The sequence below is a fragment of the Triticum dicoccoides genome, chromosome 3A (genome assembly GCF_002162155.2).
Source record: "Triticum dicoccoides isolate Atlit2015 ecotype Zavitan chromosome 3A, WEW_v2.0, whole genome shotgun sequence".
NCBI classification, from domain to species: Eukaryota; Viridiplantae; Streptophyta; class Magnoliopsida; order Poales; family Poaceae; genus Triticum; species Triticum dicoccoides.
The window spans coordinates 564,111,156-564,133,597 of record NC_041384.1 but is presented as its reverse complement, the minus strand read 5'-3'; the positions used below and the strand labels follow the sequence as shown (position 1 = coordinate 564,133,597).

The 22,442-nt window shown below is 45.7% G+C and overlaps 1 long non-coding RNA gene across 5 annotated transcripts; it reads right to left on the bottom strand.

Moving 5' to 3' along the window:
- Positions 1-14,980: 14,980 nt before the first annotated feature.
- Positions 14,981-17,942, bottom strand: LOC119269201. Of its 5 annotated transcripts, none has more exons than XR_005133505.1 (3): positions 16,979-17,942; positions 16,807-16,896; positions 14,981-16,684 (listed from the first exon to the last, which is right to left on the bottom strand). It is a non-coding gene; the product is annotated as an uncharacterized LOC119269201 (long non-coding RNA). The 5 variants fall into 5 exon arrangements; XR_005133503.1 differs by having other exon boundaries at positions 16,777-16,893; XR_005133502.1 differs by having other exon boundaries at positions 16,807-16,893.
- Positions 17,943-22,442: the final 4,500 nt, after the last annotated feature.

Sequence of the window (22,442 nt, the reverse complement as noted above, 5' to 3'; positions counted from 1 at the left end):
ATCATGAACTTAGTCTAAAATCTTTACAATATGTCTTGTAGATCAAATGGCCCACGTTCTCCTCAACTTCAACGCGTTCCTAGAGAAAACCAAGCTGAAAGACGATGGCAGCAACTATACGGACTGGGTCCGGAACCTGAGGATCATCCTCATAGCTGCCAAGAAAGATTATGTCCTAGAAGCACCACTAGATGATGCACCCGTCCCACAGAACCAAGATGTTATGAACGCTTGGCAGTCACGTGCTGATGATTACTCCCTCGTTCAGTGCGGCATGCTTTACAGCTTAGAACCGGGGCTCCAAAAGTGTTTTGAGAGACACGGAGCATATGAGATGTTCGAAGAGCTGAAAATGGTTTTTCAAGCTCATGCCCGGGTCGAGAGATATGAAGTCTCCGACAAGTTCTTCAGCTGTAAGATGGAGGAAAATAGTTCTGTCAGTGAGGACATACTCAAAATGTCTGGGTTGCATAACCACTTGACTCAGCTGGGAGTTAATCTCCCGGATGACGCGGTCATTGACAGAATCCTTCAGTCGCTTCCACCGAGCTACAAGAGCTTTGTGATGAACTTCAATATGCAAGGATGGAAAAGACCATTCCTGAGGTATATTCAATGCTGAAATCAGCAGAGGTAGAAGTCAAAAAGGAACATCAAGTGTTGATGGTGAATAAAACCACTAAGTTCAAGAAAGGCAAGGGTAAGAAGAACTTCAAGAAGGACGGCAAGGGAGTTGCCGTGCCCAGTAAGCAAGCTACCGGGAAGAAGCCAAAGAATGGACCCAAGCCCGAGACTGAGTGTTTTTATTGCAAGGGAAGTGGTCACTGGAAGCGGAACTACCCCAAATACTTAGCGGACAAGAAGGCTGGCAACACGAAAGGTATATGTGATATACATGTAATTGATGTGTACCTTACTAGTACTCGTAGTAGCTCCTGGGTATTTGATACCGGTGCAGTTGCTCACATTTGTAACTCAAAGCAGGAGTTGCGGAATAAGCGGAGACTGGTGAAGGACGAGGTGACGATGCACGTCGGGAATGGTTCCAAGGTCGATGTGATCGCCGTCGGCACACTACCTCTACATTTACCTACGGGATTAGTTTTAAACCTCAATAATTGTTATTTAGTGCCAGCTTTGAGCATGAACATTGTATTAGGATCTCGTTTAATTCGAGATGGCTACTCATTTAAATCCGAGAATAATGGTTGTTCTATTTATATGAGAGATATGTTTTATGGTCATGCTCCGATGGTGAATGGTTTATTCTTAATGAATCTCGAGCGTAATGCTACACATATTCATAGTGTGAATACCAAAAGATGTAAGGTTGATAATGATAGTCCCACATACTTGTGGCACTGCCGCCTTGGTCACATAGGTGTCAAACGCATGAAGAAGCTCCATGCAGATGGACTTTTAGAGTCTCTTGATTACGAATCATTTGACACGTGCGAACCATGCCTCATGGGAAAAATGACCAAGACTCCGTTCTCAGGAACAATGGAGCGAGCAACCAACTTATTGGAAATCATACATACTGATGTGTGCGGTCCAATGAGTGTTGAGGCTCGCGGTGGCTATCGTTATGTTCTCACCCTCACTGATGACTTGAGTAGATATGGGTATGTCTACTTAATGAAACACAAGTCTGAGACCTTTGAAAAGTTCAAGGAATTTCAGAGTGAGGTTGAGAATCAACGTGATAGGAAAATCAAGTTCTTGCGATCAGATCGTGGGGGAGAATACTTGAGCCACGAATTTGGAACACACTTAAGAAAATGTGGAATAGTTTCACAACTCACACCGCCTGGAACACCTCAGCGTAACGGTGTGTCCGAACGTCGTAATCGCACTCTATTAGATATGGTGCGATCTATGATGTCTCTTACCGATTTACCGCTGTCATTTTGGGCTATGCTTCAGAGACTGCCGCATTCACTTTAAATAAGGCTCCGTCGAAATCCGTTGAGACGACACCGTATGAATTATGGTTTGGGAAGAAACCTAAGCTGTCGTTTCTAAAAGCTTGGGGATGCGATGCTTATGTCAAGAAACTTCAACCTGAAAAGCTCGAACCCAAATCGGAAAAATGCGTCTTCATAGGATACCCTAAAGAAACTGTTGGGTATACCTTCTACCTCAGATCCGAAGGCAAGATCTTTGTTGCCAAGAATGAGTCCTTTCTAGAGAAAGAGTTTCTCTCGAAAGAAATAAGTGGGAGGAAAGTAGAACTTGATGAAGTATTGCCTCTTGAACCGGTAAGTGGAGCAGCTCAAGAAAATGTTCCTGAAGTGCCTGCACCGACTAGAGAGGAAGTTAATGATGATGATCATGAAACTTCAGATCAAGTTGCTACTGAACTTCGTAGGTCCACGAGGACACGTTCCGCACCAGAGTGGTACGGCAACCCTGTCTTGGAAATCATGTTGTTAGACAACGGTGAACCTTCGAACTATGAAGAAGCAATGGCGGGCCCGGATTCCAACAAATGGCTGGAAGCCATGAAATTCGAGATAGGATCCATGTATGAAAATGAAGTATGGACTTTGACTGACTTGCCCGTTGATCGGCGAGCCATATAAAATAAATGGATCTTTAAGAAGAAGACAGACGCAGATGGTAATGTGACCATCTATAAAGCTCGGCTTGTCGCTAAGGGTTATCGACAAGTTCAAGGGGTTGACTACGATGAGACTTTCTCACCCGTAGCGAAGCTGAAGTCCGTCCGAATCATGTTAGCAATTGCCTCCTTCTATGATTATGAGATATGGCAAATGGACATCAAAACGGCATTCCTTAATGGTTTCCTTAAGGAAGAATTGTATATGATGCAGCCGGATGGTTTTGTCGATCCTAAGAATGCTGAAAAGGTGTGCAAGCTCCAACGCTCGATTTATGGGCTGGTGCAAGCATCTCGGAGTTGGAACATTCATTTTGATGAGATGATCAAAGTGTTTGGGTTTATGTAGACTTATGGAGAAGCCTGCATTTACAAGAAAGTGAGTGGGAGCTCTGTAGCATTTCTCATATTGTATATGGATGACATACTGTTGATGGGAAATGATATAGAATTCTAGGAAAGCATAAAGGCCTACTTGAACAAGTGTTTTTCAATGAAGGACCTTGGAGAAGCTACTTATATATTAGGCATCAAGATCTATAGAGATAGATCGAGATGCCTCATTGGTCTTTCATAGAGTACGTACCTTGACAAGATATTGAAGAAGTTCAAAATGGATCAGTCAAAGAAGTGGTTCTTTCCTGTATTGCAAGGTATGAGATTGAGCACGGCTCAATGCCCGACCACGGCAGAAGATAGAGAAAAGATGAGTGTCGTCCCCTATGCCTCGGCCATAGGGTCTATCATGTATGCTATGTTGTGTACCAGACCTGATGTAAACCTTGCCGTAAGTTTGGTAGGTAGGTACCAAAGTAATCCCGGCATGAAACACTGGACAGCGGTCAAGAATATCCTGAAGTACCTGAAAAGGACTAAGGAAATGTTTCTTGTTTATGGAGGTGACGAAGAGCTCGCCGTAAAGGGTTACGTCGATGCTAGCTTCGACACAGATCTAGATGACTCTAAGTCACAAACCGGATACGTGTATATTTTGAATGGTGGGGCAGTAAGTTGGTGCAGTTGCAAGCAAAGCGTTGTGGAGGGATCTACATGTGAAGCGGAGTACATGGCAGCCTCGGAGGTAGCACAAGAAGCAGTCTGGGTGAAGGAGTTCATTACCGACCTAGGAGTCATACCCAATGCATCGGGCCCGATGACTCTCTTCTGTGACAACACTGGAGCTATTGCCCTTGCCAAGGAGCCCAGGTTTCACAGGAAGACCAGGCATATCAAGCGTCGCTTCAACTCCATTCGTGAAAGTGTTCAAAATGGAGACATAGAGATTTGTAAAGTACATACGGACCTGAATGTGGCAGATCCGTTGACTAAACCTCTCCCTAGAGCAAAACATGATCAACACCAAAACTGCATGGGTGTTCGATTCATCACAATGTAACTAGAATATTGACTCTAGTGCAAGTGGGAGACTGTTGGAAATATGCCCGAGAGGAAATAATAAAATGGTTATTATTATATTTCTTTGTTCATGATAATTGTCTATTGTTCATGCTATAATTGTGTTATCCGGAAATCATAATACATGTGTGAATACATAGACCACAACACGTCCCTAGTGAGCCTCTAGTTGACTAGCTCGTTGATCAAAAGATAGTCATGGTTTCCTGACTATGGACATTGGATGTCATTGATAACGGGATCACATCATTAGGAGAATGATGTGATGGACAAGACCCAATCCTAAGCTTAGCTCAAAGATCGTGTAGTTCGTTTGCTGTAGCTTTTCTGAATGTCAAGTATCATTTCCTTAGACCATGAGATTGTGCAACTCCCGGATACCGTAGGAGTGCCTTGGGTGTGCCAAACGTCACAATGTAACTGGGTGACTATAAAGGTACATTACAGGTATCCCCGAAAGTGTCTGTTGGGTTGGCATGAATCGAGACTGGGATTTGTCACTCCGTATGACGGAGAGGTATCTCTGGGCCCACTCGGTAATGCATCATCATAATGAGCTCAAAGTGATCAAGTGATTGATCATGGGGTCATGCATTACGGTACGAGTAAAGTGACTTGCCGGTAACGAGACTGAACAAGGTATTGGGATACCGACGATCGAGTCTCGGGCAAGTAACGTACCGATTGACAAAGGGAATTGTATACGGATTGATTGAATCCTCGACATCGTGGTTCATCCGATGAGATCATCGTGGAGCTTGTGGGAGCCAACATGGGTATCCAGATCCCGCTGCTGGTTATTGACCGGAGAGTCATCTCAGTCATGTCTGCATGTCCCGAACCCGTAGGGTCTACACACTTAAGGTTCGGTGATGCTAGGGTTGTTAGGAAGACTTGTATGTGATTACCGAATGTTGTTCGGAGTCCCGGATGAGATCCCGGACATCACGAGGAGTTCCGGAATGGTCCGGAGGTGAAGATTTATATGTAGGAAGTTGTCATACGGTCACCGGAAAGGTTCGGGGGCATATCGGTATTGTACCGGGGCCACCGGAGGGGTTCCGGGGGTCCACCGGGAGGGGCCACCTCTCTCGGAGGGCCTAATTGGCTGTAGAGGAAAGGGGAACCAGCCCTACATGGGCTGGCCGCATCCCCCCTTGGGCCCATGCGCCTAGGGTTGGGGGGAAACCCTAGAGGGGGCGCCCCCTTTGCTTGGGGGGCAAGCCCCCTCCCCTTGGCCGCCCCCCTCTAGATCTCATCTAGAGGGGGCCGGCCCCCTTCCTCCTTCCCCTATAAATAGAGGGGCAAGGGGAGGGCTGCACACAACATCCAAGATGCAGCCCCTCCCCTCCCCAACACCTCTCCTCCTCCGTAAGAGCTTGGCGAAGCCCTGCCGGAGTACTGCAGCTTCACCACCACCACGCGGTCGTGGTGCTGTTGGAGCCCTCTTCCTCGACCTCTCCCTCCTCCTTGCTGGATCAAGGCGCGGGAGACGTCCTCGCTCCGTACGTGTGTTGAACATGGAGGTGCCATCCGTTCGGCGCTAGGATCTTCGGTGATTTGGATCACGACGAGTACGACTCCATCAACCCCGTTCTCTTGAACGCTTCTGCTCGTGATCTATAAGGGTATGTAGATGCACTCCTCTCTCCCTCGTTGCTAGATGACTCCGTAGATTGATCTTGGTGATGCGTAGAAAATTTTAAAATTCTGCTACGTTCCCCAACAAAAACAAGCTCCAGTCGAAAGGAAACACCAGCATATTCAGAAACAAACCAAGTTCGGATAAATTCCAAGGTTCCAAATGGCAGATCAAAAGTATTCGAGCATCAAGCCCGAAGTAGTTTAATGGTTACATCATCACTCGGCATTCCGAGGCAAATTTAAAGCGAAGCATAGAAGTTTTACTCCTCAGGTGGAGGACTGGAGGGTGCGACAAACTGGTCCAGGTCAATCCCGTCAGCAATCCGAGTGGCAGCAGCAATGAAGGTCTCCATGAAAGACTGAAAGTTGTGCTTCCTGGTGTTGGCAACTTGGAGATCCGCCAGCTTTTCCTCTCGCGCCTCCTTGCAGTGAACATGGACCAAGGACAGAGCGACGTCAGCACCACACCTAGTAGAAGACTTCTTCCATTCCTGCACTCGACCTGGAACTTCATTCAGTCGAGTCATCAGAGACTCGAGGTCATTTTGAAGCGTCGTTCCAGGCCAGAGCGCTATGTCGATCCGCAACGCCGCAACCTTCAGTCGAGCAAGGTAGTCAACCACTCCAGCAATACGAGACTCCAGTCGAAGCATGTTCATAGCAGCCTCATCCTTCACCGGAGAATGAATGGGATCCAAGTTCGTCTCAATTCGACTGGTCTCCTCCTCGAAGTTCTAGCAGAATTCTGTAAACACAATTCAAAGATAAGTCAGTGGCTCTACAATGGATTGATGACAACAAGTCAGTCGGGTAGGAGTGATTACCCTCAAGCATGACAAATAACTTCTTGGCGAGCTCACCCAGATAAGCCTCCAGATCGTTCCTCTTCCCCGCCAGTTCACTTGCCTTGTCATTCAGAGCTATCTTGTCATTCTTCAGACGGCTGGCCTCTTTGTTGGCTGCGTCGAGATCAGCTTTCAGTTTGGAGTTCTCCTCTTCGAGATTGCCGACTGAAGCCAGCTTTTCTTCCGCAAGCCTCGTTTTGTCCAAAGCCGCCTTCTGCGCCTCAGCAAGGTCACGGTCCTTCTTCTTGAGAGCCTCCTCCATTTTATCTGCAAAACATCAACGGGATCAACATCAGGAATGGGCAGAAAAGTAAGACAGTCGTCAAGTTCTCACCAGCCATACCTTGCGCTTCGTCCCTCGCCTTCTGCAAGTTCTCCTGGGCAAGCTTCAAGTCGAGGTTGAGCTGGATCTGTTTGTTTTCCAATTCAGTATAGCGAGCCACAAGCTCGCAGGATTTCTGCAAAGAGTCAGTCGACAGACGTCAAAGATAGGTTGTCTCCGAGTGACTAAGAGAAAAATCGTAACATTTCTAAGACTACAGTCGAATCAAAAATATCCGACAGTAGTCTCGGGGACTACACCCAGTGGGTGCACTCAGCGTGCCCCCACTGGTTTGACCGACTCGGCTCGACCAGTTGACCGAAAGAGACTAAGAGGTTATGATCTCATCATGATCTGCAAAAAAAGGGGTTCTTCAGGCCTTAGTCGACTGCCAGCAGTCGACCATGGTCTCGGGGACTACACCCAGTGGGTGCACTCAGCGTGCCCCCACTGGTTCAAAGATTCCATTCGAAATGGCCCGACCAGACCGAGTGAAGAAATTCGAGTGAAGCAGCACAATATAAAGACTACAATCGACTGCCAGCAGTCCACCGTAGTCTCGGGGACTACACCTAGTGGGTGCACTCAGCGTGCCCCCACTAGTCCAAAAAATCCAATCGACACACCCAGTGGGTGTACAGATGCAAAGATCTTCGGAAAAGAGAGTCTTTAGATAGCACATCCTAACAGAACAAGCGGTGATCAACAAACCTGGACATTGCTTTGAAGAGCTAAACTGGCATCATAGGCCGCTTGGCTGGCTTCCCGGACCACCTTCACCTGCTCCATCATGATCCCCGCCTGGCGTATAGCCTCTTTAGCAGCACCCACTTGGTTCTCTGGGACGTGGTGTGTGGCAAAAAGGGAGGGCGGATCAGCAGTCGATGATGAAGGCCGAACACTCGCCAGCGGCATAGTGAAGGACACAGAAGTCCGAGTGGTATTACCACCCTCCTGAACTACTGTCTCAGGCGTTGATGCAGTTTGCGGTGTCTTGCCAGTTGACGCCTTCCTATTCTTCCTCGCCCTCAGCGGCACTTCGTCATCATCATCAGGAAGATCAATGACATGAGGAGGAGCTATAAGAAAAATCCAAAGTTAAGGACGAAAATCCAATCGACCAGAGGAGACCGTCAATCGACTAAGAGTGAAACATCAGAAACTATACCAAGGTTGGAGGTAACAGCGTCTTCCATTTCCTGGTCATCGTTCTTGGCAGAGATCTCGGAGGTAGCAGCACCGCAGATATCAGAAACCAGTCGGTTTCGTCAATGAGTCGACCAAGAGTCCGTCCATGTTCAACAAAAAAAAGCAAGTTCTGCTGTTACCCGGAAATGGTGGGAACGGTCATCTTCATCTTGGGCAGGGCCTTCGGCGGCTTTGACGGCGTCGCTCGTGGATGCTTTGGAGCTTTTTCAGTCGGTGCTGGGGAAGACGTCCGAGGGCGTTTTGACGACTGCCCAATAGGCACAGTCGCCTTACCACGTTCACGCGCAGGGTCGTATGTGAGCTTGGATCGCCTTTCCGTGCGGGAGGATCGACTTCTTCCTCCTTCTCTCCACTGGAGTCGTCGTCATCATCCTCCTCCCCTTCATCGTCAGATTGCCACTCCTCCCCACTTTCGCCTCCGCTCGCCTCCCCCTCCTCGGCCTGCTCTTGTGCCCCGTTGGGCATCGAGTACATATCAGTAATGGCCTGGAAGACAACAAACAAGACAAAAGTCAATCGACCGATTCTAAGCGAACAGAACGAAGAAAGCAAGGTTACAGTCAGAGATGCAGAATCGGACCTGTTCTACTTCGTATGTTTGGTCGAGTGGAGGAATCCTCCTGGCTCCTTGAGGGTTGTCCTTGTTCCCTGTGATACTCGACAACCACCCTCCCAACGTCTCGTCGTCGACCTCCTCCGGATGAATCCGAGTGGTGTCATCGAGGCCCAAATACATCCACATCGGATGGTCACGAGCTTGGAGCGGTTGGATGCGCCTCCGGAGGAAGACCTCTAATAAATCATGCCAGTCACCCCGTCGCGGATAAGCTGAACCACTCGACCAACCAGCACTTTGACTTGCGCCTTTTCTTCTGGTGTCACTCTCAGGGAGGAAGGTTTTTCTGCTCGGTTTAGGGAGAAAGGGGGAAGTCCCGTCTCCTGTCCTGGAGTCGCCTGGTCTTTGTAGTAGAATCAGGTCGACTGCCATCCGCGGACTGACTCGGGAAAAGTCATAGCTGGAAAAGAACTTTTGCTTCTCATTTGGATCCCAAGACCCCCGCACATCTGAATCACTTGCGTCTTTTTGTCACTTGACTTGGCTTTCTTAACCGACTGAGAACAACAAGTGAAAATGTGCTTGAAGAGGCCCCAATGGGGACAACAACCCAAGAAATTCTTGCACAAAGATACAAAGGCAGCAAGGTACACAATGGAATTTGGAGTAAAGTGATGGAGCTGCGCTCCAAAAAAGTTCAAGAAGCTCCGGAAGAAAGAATGAGGAGGCAGAGAAAATCCGCGGTCGATGTGAGTGATGAGGAGGACGCACTCACCCTCGCGAGGCTGAGGTTCGATCTCGTTCCCCTGAAGACGCGTAGATTCATGGGGAATGAACCCCCCTTCGATCAGATCATCGATGTCCTCTTGCGGAATCGCCGAAGGCATCCAATCGCCCTAGATCTAGTCCTTCGGCAGAGCGGACCTCAAAGAAGATCCGCCCCGACCGGACTTCCTCGCCTTCGCCTGCGCCGTCGCTTTCTTCGCACGCTCCAGGGCCGCCGTCTTCTCCTTCGCCATCGCCGCGGACGGAGCTCGAACAGGCCGGCAGCACCGAGACGAGAGCAGATGTGGCGGAAGAATTCAAGAAGGAAGGGGAGAAGTGAAGGCGCACTGTTCAAAAGCCCTGGGCCGGCAGCTTATATGGGGTCGCTTCCGAGTGACTGACCTGTAGGCCCATGCGATCCTGACAAATCCCGCAATAGTCGCGCGCGCGATACATGGCGAAAAAGGTGGCACGGAGATCGAGGATGCTCTGTTCTATCCCATCCGATTACTGCGGCCTCCCCCGTCTCGCGCGCTTCCCGAAATTCGAATCCCGCAAAATCCGCGGGCAGCGGAACAACTCGTCAGACGGAGGATCTCCTCCACGCAACCACTCGAGAGTCTACAAGTAAAGAAATTCACTCGACTAAAGAAAGTTATGAATGGACCAAGGCGACCGGAGAAGAAGTTGGTAACGACGCCCAGGTTCATTGATCCAAAACAAGATGTAATCATGACACGAAGGATGGGTCGGAAGAATGCTCAACTCCTTCCCGAATCAAACCTTGATCCATTCGGGGGCTAATGATGAAGCTACGTACCTAGGGTAGGGTCATGGACCTGTCCAAACTACCCTACCCAAGGACATCTCTAGAAGAGATCACTTTTCAATCGACTTGAAGGTGATCCACTCGACGAACTCGAGGACACTCGACCGTGAAGCCTACCACTCGACCAAGATCCGCCCACTCGACGGCCAGGAGATCTAAAGACGCTCCGCACGCTAACGGTCGGACATTAAGTAGCCTTCATGATCTTTATAACACTTTATTAGTGGCGTTACCAGTAACGCCCGACCTTAATGTACTTTAAACCCGGCATAACTGAGGGCCGGAGGGGTCTGGCGAACTCTATATAAGCCACCCCCCTCCTTAGTGTAAAGGGTTCGCACCCCTGTAATTCATACACACATAATCCAGTCGACCGCCTCCGGGCTCCGAGACGTAGGGCTGTTACTTCCTCCGAGAAGGGCCTGAACTCGTAAACCTCGTGTGCTTACAACTACTCCATAGCTAGGATCTTGCCTCTCCATACCTACCCCTTCCTACATTATTGTCAGACTTAGAACCACGACAGCCAGCGCCCAAAGTGATGTCGAACATGCCAGGACTCCCCTAGCTGGGTTGCCAGTGCACGGCACACCGGGAGAAGCTGTCGCTCAAGCCGAACGCTCGCTGATCTCTAGGAAGATCCCGAAGCTAGTGAGGGTAGCCAAAGTTGCCGATTTGGAGAAGCTGGGAGAGGTTCCAAACATGCCCTTAGTCTTTCCTGCCAAACTCATATGCGAGACCTAGCCAATAAAACCACCCAACGGGAGGAAGGATGTGAAGTCGACAATAGTGCTAAGAGTCAGGTAACCATATTTTCAATGCCCTCTAGGCAAAGTTTGTGAAGTTGATGAATTTCGCTGGGTGGCAATGCCTATATTTTGGTCAAAAAACTTGGCCTAATTTCAAAACGATTCATATTGTTCTTAAAGAATAATTTTCACTTGCTATTGTAGGTCCTATTGAAATGGTGGAAAGCCTTCTTTCTTACGCATGGACCATTTTTTGTTTGAATCGTTTGACTATCGGCAAACATTTGAAAGAAATTTGACGGCCAATTTCCCCCGAAAATTTCACGAAATCAAAATTCCAGTGAGGTGCAAAACCGGAGAACCCTAGATAGAGTAGCAATCAAGCGCTAAGCCGGGACGTGCTTTGAGAAATCATCATCCATGAAGAGAGTGTGACTTTGATTGATCACTGGATCATGATTGGCGCGCGTTGCTGCGCCCATCTATTTTGCAATTGGATAATAGAAATTTACAAAAAAAAGAACCGAAAGGTGGATAATAATATTACGTAAAAATGTTGATGGTATTAATAGTTTACAAAAAATACTACTTTGAACCAACAAAATTTAGATATGCCTTCAGTCAAATAATCTTGCCGACGAATGTTCCCTAGGTAAGCAACACATAAAAACAGAGTGACCACCAAAATTAGGATAGTACAAAGTAGTAATACCCTAATATGACATGCCACATAGCAGAGTAGCAACATGCGCAGCCAGGCCAAATAGGGTAACCTCAAATAGATTTCATAAGATCAACTCTTCATAAAGTAAGCAGACTAAGGCTACGTAATTAACCAAGGAATACAAAGTTGTACGTAACCATGGAACCAAACCATTAGTTGATCTTCTATTGTTCTATAAGAGCCACAAGAAAGATATTGTCTGCGGAGCATATGCAACCTATTTTCAGCCAGGTAGGACAATGTCTACCTCCAGGCATGTCACTTCGAATCAAAGTGTTATTTGAGGAAGATGTAAAGACGATATTAATGAAAGAACATTTCCTTGTAGGTCTATCAACACAAGTAGCACATGTAACATTTATCCAGTGCATCGTAAATTTTAAGAGCTAATAATGCTAGCAGAAACTTGTAAAACCAAAACCTGAACAACTACTATATGGCAGGTGGTCTTGACAATTGGTAGTTGTGTTTCCTGCAAAGAGGGTAAGAACCACTACAAGAAACAGAAACGTAACACCATACATGTATAATTTTAGTGTTGCCACATGTTATGGAATGGTCAAGTGGACTAACATTACCTATACGAAGTATTCAGATTTACCTGAATGGATGAAGCAAAAACAGTGGATGCAAAGACATACCAAGAACCAATGGGCACCATACCTTAGCATGAATGTTGAGATAGTTGGAGTTAAAGACTAACAAAGAATAAACGGATGTCAATATAGGATTACCAAGGATATAATGTAAATGAGACATGCATGCAATGAGAAATTATGACTACGTTGTCCTTGTTTGCAACTCTAGTTCATATCCACCTTTAGTGATAACGAAAGCAACTTGCAGAAATTCACCTCTACTATAGTTTGTTGGAAATCAAGTAAAACTTTCATAGTGATGTATATCAAGACAAGGCAGCTTAATGGAAAAAACACAAAATTACTAAGCTCAGTTAGAAACCAGCAGGGAAAACTTTGTGCGCCACCGAGCTGTAGCACGCTAGTAGCAATGCTAAATACAGCAAAAATACAACGAATAATCTACGGAGAACAAGGAAAATCATTATTACAGCATGATCAGTCTGTTTCCATGGCTTAAAATGTATTGGTCTCGAGCGGTTCACTCTCTAATTGTTCCCATGTAGAAAGCATGATGTTGTGAATTCAAGCAGAAGTAACATAACATTTACGCGTCCCATGCTAATCGATATAAATATCATTCGGACAAATATGATGTGGTCACCCGTACGTTAGTTTCAGTGCTCTTTTTAAGAAGGGATTCCTCCCTGATTTAATTTAACGAAACCACATAGCTTCAAGTTACAATTGAGAAAAAGAAAATATAATCAAAAGTGGTCGTTTTGAGCTCAATAGAACAATTACATTCTCTGAAGCTCACATCGTTCATTATCTGAAAATTCACATCACTGAATTGGTATGGAGACACCATCTGGCAGCAACATGATATTGACTTTGCTGAACTCTCAAAGATATTAGTGTGTTGCACACGTTATCCTAATAAGATATTTCTTGTCATCGGCAAACATTATACAGAACCAAAAAAAGACATGGAGAAAGAAAGTATAGCAGGTGTTCTAGATCAAACCATGTGCAGATTGAAGAATCTGAGAACTGAAGAAATGCAGCCAAGGTTTTCTAAGATGTGTCGATGTGACCGGTAAAATAATTCTCTGGATCTGCAGCCCACGAGCCTCTCAGATCCTCTCAAGTGAGCGGTGGAGCAACGTAGCGGCCGTCTTGGACGTCAGCGCGCCCAGGGACACCAGCGACAGAGTCGGCAGTAGTATTGGCGGCAAGTAGCAGATATCCAGAGAGAGACGAGATGAAGGGCAAGGAAGAAATCCTGGGGATGGAGCTACATATAAACCTGGGGGTAGGGGTGCTCTAGGAAGAGGCTGGGAAAAAGGAACACACACCTGCACTTATTTAATGGCCATGGGCGAGTGGTACGCATCAATCACGATGAATGCTCCCGAAAACTGAAGATGGATTGCCTCCTTCAATACTTGCGGTTCAGTTTCACTCGAATAGTCCGTTGCCGCTTCCCCTCCACATGCATCACCCGCAACCTCCCCTCCGCATCGACCGGTCTAGCCCCTCACTGGAGACGCCGACCGAGCAGACCACTCGTCAACTGATGCCCGCATCGACACAGGCAGTGCTCGGCGCAGGTGGGGCTGCGTCTCGTCTTCTCCACGACAGAAATTTTCATGTTTCGATATCCAGCCCATTTGGCCCAAAATAACAGGAAACTCCCGAAATAGTTCCCGGAGCACCGGCCCAATTCATTTGAGACTACGGTGATAGCGCACAGAGCCCACGGGGGACCAGAATAACATCCAACGGGCAGCAATGGCCAAAGTAGCAGATCCAACGGTTCAAGATGCTAATGGTCTGAGAGAGCTAGATCGTTGATGTAGCGCGTTGCTGCGCCTGTCTATTTTGACTTAAAAGAGTTGTTAGAGACATGAAGTACCGTGTATACATTTCTTTGCAATGCTTTTATATATTGTATTTGTCTCTCCATTTTATAGAATATCATGCGATGTAACTAAAGAGAGAAATCAAGAATATGATGCTATGTAACTCAAGAGAGATCCAGTCCGATTGATCTACAAAAAAGTATTCACTCCTTCTCAAAATAAGTGTCTCAACTTTAGTAGAACTTTGTACTAAAGTTGGTACATAGTTGAGACACTTATTTTGGGACGGAGGGAGTAGTATTTTGAGTTTTCTCCTTAGGTCTAATGTTTGAGTTGTGGTATTAAGCGCGGAGATATAAATTATGATTGATATGGAACATGACCTCTTTTTGCCTCCTAAAAAGACTCCTGCAAAGACTCAAATCATGATAACTAAAAAAGATATCGAGGAAAGACATGAGAGAGAGAGAGAGAAAAGGCAATACAAATATTTCAGAACTTCGGGGCGATATTTATTATCTTAAAAAATCTCAATGCGTTCTGGCCAGTAATACAAGTATACATCGTGGTCTAAGGGACAAATATTCTACATTGCATCAGGATAGATGACTGAATGTGTACTTGCTCAAAGTTGAGGTTGTAGAATTCCATCTGATCTACAATAATAATAGAAATTCTGAAACTCAATATCAAATGCCAGTGGGTTGTTGTGAAACAATGGCTCAAGTTGTCGTGCATCTTAACCAACTTACAATTGCTTACACTGAAGTACAAACAAAATACTTGTTAGCAAGGAAAATCAATTGAGGAAATAACTACATAAGTAGTGTGCCAAGGAGAAGTGCACAACAGTTATAATTGCTCCATACATAACATGGTGTATGTTGATGAAAGAAACAATAATAACAACATTACCTACAGAACATTTTTGCTAGTATCTGTAAGAGACATTTTTGCTAGTATCATCTGTTCCACGGATCAGACCTTGTTTTCTGTGCAGGTGTTGAGGGCATTGTTAAGTAATAAACTAATTAAGATGGAGACTGCAGGTCTGAATATATTACTCACTAATTAGACTTGCTAGCTAGTACCTCCGTCCAGGTTTATTAGGCCCCCCACTATTTTGAGCCAAACTTTGACCATCCATATTCCCAGTAAAATATAAAATATATGGTACAAAAAGTACATGATTGGATTTGTATTTGAAAGAGCTTTCTGATGATATAATTTTTGTGACATACTTAAATTTATTGGTCGGCCTAATAAACCCGGATGGAGGAGTTGCTAGCTATGAGAAAACTTGGAAATCAATCTGAGGTCCTCATGAAGAAACTCATTGATCTCATTAGTTAGCCGATCGATGCAGCCTTGATTCACATGTTGGCAAAAGGAGAGCTGGCCGCTAGCATGTCGTCTTCTCGTGGGATTTTTCAACCTTCTCGGTTAGTATATTCCGTTGAGAGATATATTTTGCAACTGGAACAGTAAAAGGTAGTCTAGCAGCGAACCCAGGCTACAGATAATGGAAAGTGATTGAACAATCACAACCGAACCAGGGGAGTAAATGAGTCTCACCTTTGTTTGAAGATGACCATTCTAGAATGCATGTCGGTAGATTCAGTATTTTACTACAACTTACTGTCGATGAGAAAGTCAAAATAAATGGAGTTAGTAATGAAGTAAACACCTATTCTAGGCCTATACTACAAATGTGAGGGCTGGGTTGTTCAAGAAGATAGAACACAACAGCACAAAAAGACAACAGTTTTGAACATCTTCGATGGATCTATTTCAGTTTGCGCCTGGTCAACATGTTTGTAATATCAATGGTACTGGAAATGACTTCTCACAAATGATGACATGCATGTCAATAAAGCGATGAGCCCAATCTCTGTATTATGATGTTTATTAAAGACTTGCGAAGCTAGAGAAGCCAAGTCCTTTTCTTTAAGAACACAACAAGTGGTACACTTGCAAACAAGACTGCTTCAATTCACCCGCAAAAAAAAAGACCACTTCAATTTATTAACTAATTGGTTTTTTCAATTGCTAGCTAGACATCGCACCACAGATTCAATGAAATTAATACTCGGCCATTCAATGAATCTGCACCGTGCAAAACCATTCTAAAACGGGGGTGAGCGAACAAGGATGCTAACCTTTGTTCTGTTTGAACGCCAACCATTTCAGAATATGTGTATGTCAAGCTAAGGTTGTAGCAAACACAATAATTTTCTTCACGACATTGTATTCCAAGTGCAGTAAAACTATTGCAAGTGCAGACCAAATATTGTAGCTTGCATAGTGAAATATTTTTGCATATATACGTAGATTCAGTTTGTTCAACTTACAATCAAGAAACGAAATGAAATTAGTGGTGGGAAGCTATAGTACGTAACATCTACCTAGATGGAGCCTTGCAGGCATGTCTGAACATGATGCATATACATTACTAAAGGAAACTTGGCAGCCATACCTAGGTAGCGATGAACGTTCAGGTTAGCCGAACGTGGAACTGGCTTCTAGCACGTTTCTTCAATGGGGTTTTGCTGCATCGATCTTGAGATTAATAAAATCACAAATTTAGTAGTAATCAACAGTCTAGCTAGCAGCTACATAGAGGCGGGTTGAACAGTCAAGGCTTTACAAACCACGGGGGTTAATGAGGAAGGATGCCTCACGTTTGTTGAGCGATGACCACTCCAGATCATGGCTTCCTGACATGGTTCTTGTTTGCAAAGTGGAACAATTGTGCATCCAATCCACGGCTACTGGCGAAAAGAGGAGAAATTAGCATGGAGTATCTATGGAGAGTGAGGCGATTACTGCACTGGGCAGGAAAGTGTATGGCACCTGCGTAGACAGAGCCATTTAGGTCGGCTCCTCGGGAACATCCCCTCCGCTGTATAAGCATTAGACAGCAGCATATACTGAAGATATACATTGGGCAGCATCATTTTGAGTACACAAATATATGGCCAACAATCAAGAAAATCGGACAACGTATAGGAGAGAAAAGATCAACGAAATTTAACATAGAGGAGACAAAATTTGTCCATCGCTCCTATCTGAATCTCCTATCTGTCTCTGCTAGAACATACACAAGGGGAGGAGGCTAGGATCTGTATCACTTCCGCTGTTGCATCAAGATTATTTCCCACTGCCTCACCGCTAGAAGAAATTTTCTTCACCCGTCAATGATGAGGAGAGAGTCGAGGTCGGAGAGCACGCGATCGAGGGTCATGGAGAGCGCAACAGTCTTTGTGGAGTCATCGTGGCCTTGTGCACGGCTTGTGCACCCTCGCCGGCGCCGCCTCCTCCTCAGTCACCAATTCCAACCCCTAGGCTGATTCCCTCGTGCACTTCGGCTGGATCCACCGAGATGAACACGCGCCGCTGGACCGCCTCGATCCCCTCGCGCGGGATCCCGTCGCGCGCCTCAGCTGGATCCACCAAGAAGACCGCGCACCTCGGCAGGATCTCACTGCAGATGGCCTGCATCAACGTGGGGACGAAGCAGAGTGGGAGGAGCTCCAGGCCGCCGTCGCCATGGGATGTGGTGCCTCCGCCGCATCTGGGAAGGTGCCGTGACCCCGCCTCGGATGATGCAATCGCCTTGGAGGGAGGGAGGCATCGCAGAGGCAGCGAAATCAGTGTGGAGCGGCGGCGGCAAGGGAGATAGCGGCCGACGGGGTCGACGTCGCCATTGGAGCGGCCCAGCAAAGCACCAGCCGAGTCGTCTCCTCAGCCGCCAGCTTCGTTAGGTTTCTCGAGGGCTAAGAGAGCAAAGGGGAAAGGGATAGGAAAAATGGGACAGCCCAATACGAGCCCGATCAACCATGCGGCTCCAATTTTGCCACGGGAGCAGCTGCCCAGCTCAGATTGCGGGAAGTGTTGCGCGAGAGTTTTATCAAACGGCCAAAAATTCCAAACCTGGAGATCTAGCGGCTGTGAATGCTAATGGCCTGAGAGAGCTTCTAAGGTGCACCGTTATAATGTATTAAAATTCAACCGTGGAATGATCAAGTCTTAACTAGTCGCCGGTCCGTGGCCTGAAACTAGACCGATGCTGTCCTCCCTCTTGTTCTTTCGCATCGACTTGATCTAGTATCCTGATGACATCACATCAAGGTATATATTATCTGCGAACCAACCTGTGAGTGGATGGTTAGAGGGACAGTGATATTCCCAGCTCACCAGGGTTCAAGTCCTGGTGCTCGCATTATTTCTGAATTTATTTCAGGATTTTCGACGATGCGCTTTCAGTGGGAGGAGAGGATTTCCGATGATGCGCTTTCAGTGAAAGGAGAGGATTTCTGATGATGCGCTTTCAGTGGGAGGAGAGGATTTCCGACGATGCGCTTTCAATGGGAGGAGACGTTCCCGTCGACGAGGAGGTGTCTACGATGATTTCGTAAATCTCAAGATGATATGCCGGCTCAGTCTCTCGGAGGTGCTCATAGAGGTACAATGTGCGTGTGTGCGTTCATAAAAGTGAGCGTATGCGCATATGTATGAACGCTTGCGTCTGTACTGTATTATATACGATCAGCCCAAAGAGTTTTAGCAAAACAGATACTTCCCCCGATTCAAATCAATTGTATTAAAGCAGCAACAATTAATTTGAATCGGAGGAGCGAGTACATAACCATTTTGAAGATAAATACGATGTGTATTAATTCATAGTATGTAGCTGTGTACCAAAGCGCAGTACGCGCGTCAACCGGTCAGAACATAACCCGTACATGGCACGTCATCAGCTAATTAAAATAGTGACCATTGCCCGCAAAAAATAAAAATAAAATAATTAAAATAGTGACCAAGGCGGGAACACGAGTACACGACTGCCGAGGGCCGGTCCAGCCAGCAGACGCGCGCGCGCAGCTCAGCAGAAGAGGTACCCAACGGCGGCGGCGACGAGCGTCCCGAAGGCGAAGGCGGGGGTGGTCGCGGCGGCTCCGGTGGCCGGGCTGGGAGCTGGCGCCTCAGCAGCCATGGCCATGCCCACCACGGACGAGGCCACGACGGCGGCGGCGAGGATCCTGAGCTTGAGGGTGGCCGCCATTTCTGCTAGGTAGCTAGCTTCTCGGTCGACCGATACTAATTGGGAATTAGTCGAAGATGTATAAGTACTGAGCAAAGAACAGGAAGCTGGCGAGCTGAATGGTTTGAGATGGGAAGGAAGAGCGGAGCACGTCGGGTATATATAGCGCCCATTGGTACTTGGTAGGGCTTTGGCGTGCTGTGTTGTGGAAGGCTAGCCATGAAAATGAGGATCATTGGCTGGAGCTGCTGCTTTCGGTCTGCCCACCTTTCACAGGCTGTGCGAGTGGGCAGTTGTTTAGGCTTTGCTGTGATCGCCGAATGGGTGATTGAGGGTGCACAATGATTAGTCGTTGTGGTTTGGTGCTTCTGATTTGTTATTTTGTTGGGTTGAGCACTGGCGCACTGCCATGTGCAACTGCCAACTGGTACCTATAGTTATCATCGATGTATTTTTTAACTTAGTTATCATCGATGGTCTATATTTCAGCTCTCTGTTAAAAAAGAAGAAGAATGACCCCCTGCCTTGCATATGGGCAATGCATCCACACACTTTATTAATTATTCACAAAGACCTTATAAAGTAATACATCAGTAATTCTGAAGCCATCATCTCATCAAGGAGTTGTGCCATCGCCTAGCATGTCCATCCAACACTCAAGTAAGAGGGGAAATTATCCATGACATATTTTTTTTAAACTTAAATTTGAAAAAAAATGTGTGCGTAGTGTTGAAAATGTGGGTGCAACTTTTACAAATGTTGATAGCATTTGAAAAAAAAGTTCCAAGACGTATTTGGAAAAACTGTTCAACACATATTCAAACAACAATGTTCAAACAAATGTGATTGAAAAATTGTTAATCATGAATTTAAAAAATGTAAAATGCGTATGAATTCTAATGTATATTTTTATCGTATATTTACCAAATGTTAAACGTGTATAGAAAAATATTCCTGATGACGTAGGGGCTCACGCAGTCGCTTCTCCCCTAAAAATTTAGGGTTCCTCCCGCGTGTGTTACTTTTTCTCCAATTGCAACGCATGGTCTCCTATGCTAGTTACACAAATATAATCTTTACTGTTATGCTAAATTTGATATTTTTTTGCAGAATCCTAAATTCAATTTTTCGGAACGGATTTCCTTCCAAGTCAATTTTTAAAACTACAACTCTATTTAAGTGTACAATTAGGTGAAATGTCAGATATAAAAACATAAGATCTATAAGCAGCGACAGATAAAAACATCTTTTTAAATTACAAACTTGATTTTTTCAAATTTCTTGAAAATTATGATTTTGAAAAATGTTCTAAACATTTATTAAAAATGCAAATAAGATTTTAAATTCAAAAAATTAAACATGTGACATTTTGTTACCAAATTAGTGTTTTTATAATTCAAAAAATTATTTGGAAATGGGAACAAACTTTGGAAAACAATTTTTTTAAAATAATTAAACATTTTTGAAAATCGAATATCTTTCCGAACATTTATTGGAAATGTGATTTTTGAAAATTGTGAACAAATTTTGTAAAATGAATTTTTTTTCTGAAAATCTTTTTTCTTATTTGCAAACAATTTTGAAGTTACAATTTTTTAAAATGTGAGCGCAATTTTTTTAAAAATAAGATTTTTGTAAAACATGAGCAGTTTTTTAATGTCCCCAAAAATTATATGATAATATGTGTGTTTTTAAACAAGATTTTTTTTAATTTATGAGTTTTGAGAAAAGAAGGAAAGGGTAAAAGAAACACATAAAACAAAAAAAAGAGAAAAACAATAGAAAAATGAAACAACAAAACCAAAAAAACAAAGCTTCTAGAATGTTCCTAAAACCAGTGAAAACCAAACATGTAAACTTAAAATACCCTGCACTACGCTGGATACACAGGGGCCGGCTCATCCCCGAGCACTCCTACACAAATGTCCGGCTATTTGCCGCGACCCGCACCAAATAGGGACCCCCTCCTCACTCATTTTGGGGCTATAGTTACGCATGTCATCTCGCATACAACAGTTGGGTAAGCCTCCCATGCCACATTGCAGCCCAAGTCATAAGTAGTTGTACACAAAAACACATGTGCTTTTGTCTTATTGTTCCTTGATGAACATCGGGATAATCCATGGCTAAAGCATGCTCTTAGGGCCTGTTCGGATCTTCTCCAGCTCTCAAATTCGTGAACTCAATGCACTAAACTGCTCCAAATGTGGGAGTTCCACAAATTCGAGAAGCCGAGCCCTCCCCTCGTGTAAAAAGGAGAAGACAGAAATGTTGGGAAACGTTGCAAAGAAAACAAAAAAAATTCTATGCACACGCAAGATCTATAAAGGAGATGCATAGCAACGAGAGGGGAGAGTGTATCTACGTACCCTCATAGACCGTAAGCGGAAGCGTATGAGAACGCGGTTGATGTAGTCGAACTTTTTCACGTTCCAACCGATCGAGCACCGAACGTAAGACACCTCCGAGTTCAGCACACATTCAGCTCGATTACGTCCTTCGCCTTCTTGATCCAGCAATACGGCGAGGTAGTGGATGAGTTCCGGCAGCACGACGGCGTGGTGACGGTGATGGTGAAGTGATTTCCGCAGGGCTTCACCTAAGCACTACAAAAATATGACCGGGTGTGTAAACGACGGAGTGGGGGGGGGGGCACCGCACATGGCTAAGCAATTGTCCACATATATATAGGTGGGAGGGAATGGGGAGAGGCCAAGGGGCACCCCAGGTAGGTCTGAATCCTACTTGGGCTCCTGCCCTTGGCCGCGCCCCCCACTGCCATGATTTTTTGAGGGTCAAACCCCCACTGCCATGATTGTTGGAGGGAGGAAGGAAATGGGGGAGAGGAAGGAAGGGGGAGGCCGAATTCCCCCCACCTTTCCTTTCCCACTAGGGCGGCTGCCATTGGGGGTGCGCCAGCCCCTTGTGGGCTGGTGTGCTCCCCTCTTATGGCCCAATAGGCCCACTAACCTCCCGGGGGTGTTCGGTACTCCGTTGATCACCCGGTACACTTCGAAACACTTCGGGTGTCCGAATACCATCGTCCTATATATCAATCTTTACCTCTCGACCATTTAGAGACTCTCGTCATGCCCCTGATCACATCGGTGACTTCGAACAACATTCGGTCACCATATCATATAACTCATATAACACTATATTGTCAACAAACGTTAAGCGTGCGGACCCTGCGGGTTCGAGAACTATGTAGAAATGACAGAGAAACCTCTCCGGTCAATAACCAATTGTGGAACCTGTATGCCCATATTGGCT